The following is a 10197-nucleotide window of genomic DNA, read 5'->3' on the forward strand; positions in this document are numbered from 1 at the left end:
TCACTTCCCTTTATCATACCTCAAGACCACTCCAGATCAAAGTAGCTTATCTTACAGGTGAGAACTAGTACCGACTGCTGACAACACATTATCACCAAAGTCTGCTTCCTACTGGGCCTGTATATCCAAACTGTAATGTTTGGATGCCCAAATTGCTTCTTTGCGATCTCCTGAGGGGGATCAATTTGTGCTTCACCCACGCCTGCCTGCCCCCAGTCGAATAAATCTTCAGAACAGAGGGCACAGGCCTCCCAGACAAAACGTGTGATAAGGCAATTGCCTCTGTAATCCAGCATGCAATGGTAGCTTTTGAAGCGGCTTCACCCTTCCAGGGACCACCACAAAAGACAATCTACATGATCACTTCAACTTGCTGGTTCTCTAGAACTAGATGTGGATTACTCTAGAGACATCCAACCGATGAAAATGTCAACTGTTTTTCCTTCAGCAGGCAAAGTAAAAACTGGTAAACAAGCTAAGATGAAATGGAAAGACTATCTTAGGCAAAATGAAAGGAGCAGATCCTTAGTACCACCCCCCCTCGCCTTTAAGTCCAATAAAAGAGTTCCTGACAAAAGAAGGCTTGTAAGTCCCAACACTTGTCATGTGTAACAGATAGCCACTAGAAATACCATCTTCAGTGTGAGCCCCTTGTTTTAATCAAAATTTGATATAACGCCCTTTCTTCGAAAAAGTCACAATGGTGAATATAAAATAATAAAATAAAAGGTAGAAAACTCCAACTTTCAGAAACAAGACTGATAAAATGAGAATGGTAAAAAAAAAAAAAAAATCCAAACCAAAAACTTAAAAGAAGCAGCTGCAAAGGTCAAAAATTTACATCAGGCATGGATGCTCTTCAAAAATACCACCCTGGAAGCCCAGACCAGACATATTCTGTGTATTAAAAAAGGAGGAATGAAGACCAAAATCACAGCCAGCATGATTAAAAAGTTAGGTGAAGGAAGCTATTAGAGCTAAAAGAAAATCCTTCAAAAAAATAGGAGAAAGATCTGATTGAAAGTAATAGAAAACAACATAAGGAATGGTAAAATCAAATGCAAAGCGCTGATAAGGAAGGCAAAGAAAGACTTTGAAAAGAAGATTGCGCTGGAGGCAAAAGCACAGAACAACTTTTTTAGGTATATTAGAAGCAAGAAGCCGGCGAAAGAATCAGTTGGACCACTAAATGACCGAAGGATAAAGGGGCAATCAGGGAAGACAAGGCCATAGCCGAGAGATTAAATGAATTTGCTTCAGTCTTCAAGGAAAATGAGGGAGAGATACCAGTGCCAGAAATGGTATTCAATGCTGACAAGTCAGAGAAACAAACAAACCTCTGTAAACATGGAAGACATAACAGAGCAATCTGACAAACTGAAGAGTACCAAAATCACCTGGACCAGATGGTATTCATCCTCAAGTACTGAGAACTGAAAAAATGAACTTGCAGGACTATTGTTAGTAACATGTAATTTATCTTTAAAAATCAAACATAACAACAGAAGATTGGAAGTTGGCCAATGTAACACCGATTTATTTAAAAATTATTGCAGAGGTGATCTGGGAAATTATAGACAGGAAGAGCCCGACATCAATGCTGGGTAAGACTGTTATAAAGAACAAAATTACAAAGCATATAAATAAGCATGGGTTAATTAGACAAAACCAACATGGATTTAGAGAAGGGAAATCTTGCCTCACCAGTCACATTTCTCTGAAGGGGTGAATAAGCATGTGAATAAAGGTGAGCCACTTTTTTTTTGTGTAGAGCCCTCCCCCTCCCTTGTAGACAGGTTTGTATAGCATAGGTGTGGTTAGAGAATGACACAGGGACAAATTGTCCCATCTCCGTGGGTTCTGTCTCCGTCCCCATGAGATCTGTTCTCATCTGCAGATGCCTCAAACACACATGATTTTATATTTACATCTTATTGAAGTATAACTACTACTACTGCTTATCATTTCTATAGCGCTACAAGGCATACGCAGCGCTGTACATCATACACAAAAAAAAAAAAGACAGTCCCTGCTGATAAAGACAGGCAGGCAGAACAATTACAGTGGGGGAAATAAGTATTTGATCCCTTGCTGATTTTGTAAGTTTGCCCACTGACAAAGACATGAGCAGCCCATAATTGAAGGGTAGGTTATTGGTAACAGTGAGAGATAGCACATCACAAATTAAATCCGGAAAATCACATTGTGGAAAGTATATGAATTTATTTGCATTCTGCAGAGGGAAATAAGTATTTAATCCCTCTGGCAAACAAGACCTAATACTTGGTGGCAAAACCCTTGTTGGCAAGCACAGCGGTCAGACGTCTTCTGTAGTTGATGATGAGGTTTGCACACATGTCAGGAGGAATTTTGGTCCACTCCTCTTTGCAGATCATCTCTAAATCATTAAGAGTTCTGGGCTGTCGCTTGGCAACTCGCATCTTCAGCTCCCTCCATAAGTTTTCAATGGGATTAAGGTCTGGTGACTGGCTAGGCCACTCCATGACCCTAATGTGCTTCTTCCTGAGCCACTCCTTTGTTGCCTTGGCTGTATGTTTTGGGTCATTGTCGTGCTGGAAGACCCAGCCACGACCCATTTTTAAGGCCCTGGCGGAGGGAAGGAGGTTGTCACTCAGAATTGTACGGTACATGGCCCCATCCATTCTCCCATTGATGCGGTGAAGTAGTCCTGTGCCCTTAGCAGAGAAACACCCCCAAAACATAACATTTCCACCTCCATGCTTGACAGTGGGGACGGTGTTCTTTGGGTCATAGGCAGCATTTCTCTTCCTCCAAACACGGCGAGTTGAGTTCATGCCAAAGAGCTCAATTTTTGTCTCATCTGACCACAGGACCTTCTCCCAATCACTCTCGGCATCATCCAGGTGTTCACTGGCAAACTTCAGACGGGCCGTCACATGTGCCTTCCGGAGCAGGGGGACCTTGCGGGCACTGCAGGATTGCAATCCGTTATGTCGTAATGTGTTACCAATGGTTTTCGTGGTGACAGTGGTCCCAGCTGCCTTGAGATCATTGACAAGTTCCCCCCTTGTAGTTGTAGGCTGATTTCTAACCTTCCTCATGATCAAGGATACCCCACGAGGTGAGATTTTGCGTGGAGCCCCAGATCTTTGTCGATTGACAGTCATTTTGTACTTCTTCCATTTTCTTACTATGGCACCAACAGTTGTCTCCTTCTCGCCCAGCGTCTTACTGATGGTTTTGTAGCCCATTCCAGCCTTGTGCAGGTGTATGATCTTGTCCCTGACATCCTTAGACAGCTCCTTGCTCTTGGCCATTTTGTAGAGGTTAGAGTCTGACTGATTCACTGAGTCTGTGGACAGGTGTCTTTCATACAGGTGACCATTGCCGACAGCTGTCTGTCATGCAGGTAACGAGTTGATTTGGAGCATCTACCTGGTCTGTAGGGGCCAGATCTCTTACTGGTTGGTGGGGGATCAAATACTTATTTCCCTCTGCAGAATGCAAATAAATTCATATACTTTCCACAATGTGATTTTCCGGATTTAATTTGTGATGTGCTATCTCTCACTGTTACCAATAACCTACCCTTCAATTATGGGCTGCTCATGTCTTTGTCAGTGGGCAAACTTACAAAATCAGCAAGGGATCAAATACTTATTTCCCCCACTGTAAGGGTAAGGGAATAAAGAGGTGAGGATAGACAGGGCAAGTGATACTACAGATTGTTTTCTCTTGTTACTATGTAAGCTGCATTGAGCCTGTGATGAGCGGGAAAGCGCGGGGTACAAATGTAATAAATAAGTGAAGGAGAAATTAGATCTTACCTGCTAATTTGCTTTCCTTTAGTCCCTCCGGACCGGACCAGGATTGGACTGATGGGTTGTGCTCGCCTACCAGCAGGTGGAAACTGAGAAAAACTCTGACTCTAGAGAGCCAATAGGAGCCTTGGCCATGTGACCTTAGCCTCAGTATTTGAATAACAAAGCAGGAAAAAAAGAAAGAAAGACCTTCTGTGCCGTATGGAATCCTAGCAGCCACAAAGCACTCGACAATGCCAAGTATCAGAGCTCACCAGCAACTCTCCCCAGAGAAGTGGTACGGCTCACCCGCAACTCTCCCCAGAGAAGTGGTATGGCTCACTTATAATATAGCTCACCAGTGGTATGGCCCACTTAAGATTTTATATATATATTCCATCAACTGAGCTCACTAGCAACTCTCACCAGAAAAGTGGTAAATCATATTTAAGGTTTTATAGATATTCCAGCAACTGAGCTCAGCCACAACTCTCACCAGAGAAGTGGTATGGCATATTTAAGGTTTTATATATAGATTCCAGCAACTGAGCTCACCAGCAACCACCAGAGAAGTGGTATGGACCACGTAAAGTTTTGTATATATATATAGTATTGTTCCACGAATTGTAAAGGAATGAATACACTTCCTACTTAATAAAAGAAGCTAAAGAGTAGAGAGAACATGGGAGGGGCCTAGTCCGGTCCGGAGGGACTAAAGGAAAGCAAATTAGCAGGTAAGATCTAATTTCTCCTTCCTTAGCGTCCCTCCGGACCGGACCAGGATTGGACTGATGGGAAGTACCAAAGCAGTAATGTGAAGGGAGGGACCCTATGAAAACTGCAGAGAAATGTTCATGCTGCATAGGCCACCTGGCGACAACTAACATATAATGTGTCCCAATGAGCAAAATAAAATGAACCTAGGACTAAGTTGCCACCTTACCAATGTGCACCGAGAGCACCAAAAATCGCTGTAGTAAGAATAGAGCCCGCTTCTGAAGTTGTGGAATGTGTTGTAATACGCTGTGGAACTGCTCTCTCAGTGAGAAGAGAAATAGACATTCTCATTTCCTTGATCCTTCGAGATATAGCGGGTTAGAAACAATCAAACCCTTACGCCCACTGGCTAGAAGGACAAAACCAATAAGAAAAAAACGATTGGGAAAGGTGAAAACTCAACTACAGCAGACCGAAAAGAAGTTACCAACCGTAGAAGTATTCCACACATAGATCTACTTGCTGCAATGGCTACTAGGAAACACTGCTTGAAGAGGAAAACTTTATAGAAAAAGTTATGGCTACTAGAAAACAGTGGTTTAAGAGAAAGACCTTAAAGAAAAAACAATGGCTACTAGAAAACAGAGCTTTAAGAGGAAAAACCTTAAAGGACACCAGAAGAAAAAAACAGTCCAAAAAGAGGACCTACGAGAGCTGAAAGATTAAGATTGTGATTTAAAGAGGATTTCGGCCTGTCGGGTGAAGGAGACTAAGAACCTTAAAGTAAACGAGAACTTCCAAAAAGACGAGGCCGTATTGGACCTCAGAAACGGGAAAAAACTGCAAACTGCAGGAGAAGAGAAGAGAGAGTAATCCTTTATGAAAACCAACAAAAAATGAACCACCGCATAGAAAGAACTACTGAAGCAGAGCCAAAACCGATGACCAAATAAAGCCTGATATGGAAGAAAGATGGAATTTTTCTCTCTCTTTTTTTTAAAATATTATTATTATTATTTAATATATTATTATTATTATTAAATATAAGCCAACACCCTAGTGAGTTGACGGAAGAAACGCATATAGAAGGTTGAAAAACCCCTGCTGGACGATGGCATCTGTCCCTGTCAAGACTGTTGCTGAACGGAAGAAGCAAGAAATGTTTGTGAGCCTGAAGGCAAAAAGAGATAGCCCTGAAGTGTCGCAGTGAGGAAGTAAGGCTGAAAAGATGAGAGTCCATTCACCTGAATGCAGGGTGAGACAACTAAGAAAAAATGACTACAAACTCAAGAGTATACTCTTAACTCCTCCTTGGCAGATGACATAACCCACTGCCATGGCAAAGACCAACATAGCTCTCTCCGCCTTGTTTGTCAGTAGGGAAAACAAAATTCACCCGAAGGTAAACGAATTGCTGTGGTCCCCCAGAAAAAAATATATACAAACAAGCTTCTGCCAAAAAGTGTACTGCACGAAGCATCCCTATGACGGAACTAAGGTTCTTGAGATAACTAGATGACACTTAAATAGCGCGATTGATGACCCTGAGATTCGCAATAGGATGAAGGAAAATTCCTTCTTGGGAATTAGAAAGTAAAATTGCATTCTGCAGAATAGAGCGAGGAAATGGTAGAAGGCCCAAGGTCACCAAGAAAAATATAAACTGGGATGTTTGCAGAGGAGACAAAAGACTCTGCGCCAACCTGACTAAACAAAGAGAAAATTAGAGATATCTGATGAGAGATCAAATGAGAGGCCTGGCTACAATCACCACCCAACCTAGAGACTGTAAGAAATGCAACACCCGGTGCGTGACTTGAGAACTCTGCTGATAAGACTTTCTCCAATTAGGCAGTCGTCTAGGTAAGGATGAAATGACCCTGAGAGCGCAATGAACATCCTCTTAGATCTATAAAAGAACGGAAGAGAGAGTACTGCTGAAAACGACCGGTTAATGCATAAGCAAAAAACTAGCCATTCTCTGGGTCCTGAGAAGAAGAGGAAGGGTGACCAAGGACACCAGTTAAATAGGGCTACAAACCCCAGCCCTTTCTCTGTGGCATTCCATATAGACTGGGGTAATGTAACATCTGTACACGCAAGGGACATAAGATTTCTTGATGAAATCAAGGACAGCTTCATGGAACAGCTAGTTCAGGAGCCGACAAGAGAAGGAAAAATACTAGACTTAGTCCTTAGTGGTGCTCATGATCTAGTGCAGGGGGTAACGATACGAGGGCCGCTTGATAACAGTGATCATAATATGATCGGTTTTGATATTGGCATTGAAGGAAGTGAAACTAGGAAATCAAGTACGCTAGCGTTTAACTATAGAAAAGGTGATTACGACAAAATGAGAAAAATGGTGAAAAAAAGACTGAAAGGAGCAGCTCGCAGAGTAAAAAACTTGCATCAGGCGTGGATGCTGTTTAAAAACGCCATCCTGGAGGTTCAGGACAAATATATTCCACGTATTAGAAAAAAGGGAAAAAAGACTAAACGTCAGCCGGCGTGGCTAAACAGTAAGATAAAGGAAATCATTAGAGCCAAAAAACAATCCTTCAGAAAGTGGAGAAGAGAACCAACTGAAAGTAACAGGATAGATCATAAGGAATGCCAAGCCAAATGCAAAGCGGAGATAAGGAGGGCAAAAAAGGACTTTGAGAAGAAATTAGCGTTGGAAGCAAAAATACATAGTAAAAACTTTTTTAGATACATTAAAAGCAGGAAACCGGCCAAAGAGTCGGTTGGGCCGCTGGACGAAAATGGTGTTAAAGGGGCGATCAAGGAGGACAAAGCCGTAGCGGAGAAATTAAACGAATTCTTTGCTTCGGTCTTCACCGAGGAGGATTTGGGGGGGACACCGGTGCCGGAAAGAATATTTGAAGCGGGGGAATCGGAGAAACTAAACAAATTCTCTGTAACCTTGGAGGATGTAATGGGTCAGTTCAGCAAGCTGAAGAGTAGTAAATCACCGGGACCTGATGGTATTCATCCCAGAGTATTAATAGAACTAAAAAATGAACTTGCGGAGCTACTGTTAGAAATATGCAATCTGTCCCTAAAATCGAGTGTAATACCGGAAGACTGGAGGGTAGCCAATGTTACTCCGATTTTTAAGAAGGGTTCCAGAGGAGATCCGGGAAATTATAGACCGGTGAGTCTGACGTCGGTGCCGGGCAAGATGGTGGAGGCTATTATTAAGAATAAAATTGCAGAGCATATACAAAAACATGGACTGATGAGACAAAGTCAGCACGGATTTAGTGAAGGGAAGTCTTGCCTCACCAATCTAATGCATTTTTTTGAGGGGGTAAGCAAACATGTGGACAATGGGGAGCCGGTTGATATTGTATATCTGGATTTTCAGAAGGCGTTTGACAAAGTGCCGCACGAAAGACTCCTGAAGAAATTGCAGAGTCATGGAATCGGAGGTAGGGTATTATTATGGATTAAGAACTGGTTGAAAGATAGGAAGCAGAGAGTAGGATTGCGTGGCCAGTATTCTCAGTGGAGGAGGGTAGTTAGTGGGGTCCCGCAGGGGTCTGTGCTGGGTCCGTTGCTTTTTAATGTATTTATAAATGACCTAGAGATGGGAATAACTAGTGAGGTAATTAAATTCGCCGATGACACAAAATTATTCAGGGTCGTCAAGTCGCAGGAGGAATGTGAACGATTACAGGAGGACCTTGCGAGACTGGGAGAATGGGCGTGCAAGTGGCAGATGAAGTTCAATGTTGACAAGTGCAAAGTGATGCATGTGGGTAAGAGGAACCCGAATTATAGCTACGTCTTGCAAGGTTCCGCGTTAGGAGTTACGGATCAAGAAAGGGATCTGGGTGTCGTCGTCGATGATACGCTGAAACCTTCTGCTCAGTGTGCTGCTGCGGCTAGGAAAGCGAATAGAATGTTGGGTGTTATTAAGAAGGGTATGGAGTCCAGGTGTGCGGATGTTATAATGCCGTTGTATCGCTCCATGGTGCGACCGCACCTGGAGTATTGTGTTCAGTACTGGTCTCCGTATCTCAAAAAAGATATAGTAGAATTGGAAAAGGTACAGCGAAGGGCGACGAAAATGATAGTGGGGATGGGACGACTTTCCTATGAAGAGAGGCTGAGAAGGCTAGGGCTTTTCAGCTTGGAGAAGAGACGGCTGAGGGGAGATATGATAGAAGTGTATAAAATAATGAGTGGAATGGATCGGGTGGATGTGAAGCGACTGTTCACGCTATCCAAAAATACTAGGACTAGAGGGCATGAGTTGAAGCTACAGTGTGGTAAATTTAAAACGAATCGGAGAAAATTTTTCTTCACCCAACGTGTAATTAGACTCTGGAATTCATTGCCGGAGAACGTGGTACGGGCGGTTAGCTTGACGGAGTTTAAAAAGGGGTTAGATAGATTCCTAAAGGACAAGTCCATAGACCGCTATTAAATGGACTGGAAAAATTCCTCATTTTTAGGTACAACTTGTCTGGAATGTTTTTACGTTTGGGGAGCGTGCCAGGTGCCCTTGACCTGGATTGGCCACTGTCGGTGACAGGATGCTGGGCTAGATGGACCTTTGGTCTTTCCCAGTATGGCACTACTTATGTACTTATGTACATAGTTGGGTAAGTTCCGAATATAGGAGTCCACCAGCTATGGTAGTACACTCCGGACAGAAAAAATTGTCCTAGTATGAACGTCTGATTCACCGGCCTGTAATTTCTTGGATCTCCCTAATCCACGAACCACGGTCATGCCTCCTCCTTCACTGAGATGTAGATTGTAAGCTCCTTTGAGCAGGGACCGTCCTTCTTTGTTAATTTGTACAGCGCTGCATAACCCTAGTAGTGCTCTAGAAATGTTAAGTAGTAGTAGTACCAGACTCACACCCAATAGATATGAATGTTGAGCTTGTTTCAGGTTAAAACACAGAACCTAGGCCCAGGATCCCCGGTGTTCCTAGTGGTGAACAGCCATGGCAAATATTGTATGCGTTAGTTTGCAGAATTACTGCAAAGCCTTGCTTTTGGAGCAGAGATTTCTGTTCGACACTCTCGTGAGAGTTTTTTTTTTTTTTTTAAATGCTGTTCTGATTGTAGAAAGGTGGACCTTTGAGCTTTCCCAGTATGGCAAAACTTATGTACCTATGCCCATTAGATATGAATGCTGGACTTTATGGACTTTAGGCCTTTCCCAGCATAAAGCGAATGCTACATACCTGTAGAAGGTATTCTCCGAGGACAGCAGGCTGATTGTTCTCACTGATGGGTGACGTCCACGGCAGCCCCTCCAATCGGAAACTTCACTAGCAAAGTCCTTTGCTAGCCCTCGCGCGCCCGCGCGCACCGCGCATGCGCGGCCGTCTTCCCGCCCGAAACCGGCTCGAGCCGGCCAGTCCAGTATGTAGCAAGACAATACACTTCAAGGGAAGACACAACTCCAAAGGGAGGCGGGCGGGTTTGTGAGAACAATCAGCCTGCTGTCCTCGGAGAATACCTTCTACAGGTATGTAGCATTCGCTTTCTCCGAGGACAAGCAGGCTGCTTGTTCTCACTGATGGGGTATCCCTAGCCCCCAGGCTCACTCAAAACAACAACATTGGTCAATTGGGCCTCGCAACGGCGAGGACATAACTGAGATTGACCTAAAAAATTTACCAACTAACTGAGAGTGTAGCCTGGAACAGAACAAACAGGGCCTCGGGGGTGGA

General features: G+C 43.4%; 1 protein-coding gene across 2 annotated transcripts in view; it reads right to left on the reverse strand.

Moving 5' to 3' along the window:
- RBM5 (RNA binding motif protein 5) overlaps positions 1-10197 on the reverse strand; it is a 247830-nt gene that overhangs the window by 89141 nt on the left and 148492 nt on the right. The window lies entirely within an intron of this gene.

Source organism: Microcaecilia unicolor, chromosome 6, assembly GCF_901765095.1.
Source record: "Microcaecilia unicolor chromosome 6, aMicUni1.1, whole genome shotgun sequence".
NCBI classification, from domain to species: Eukaryota; Metazoa; Chordata; class Amphibia; order Gymnophiona; family Siphonopidae; genus Microcaecilia; species Microcaecilia unicolor.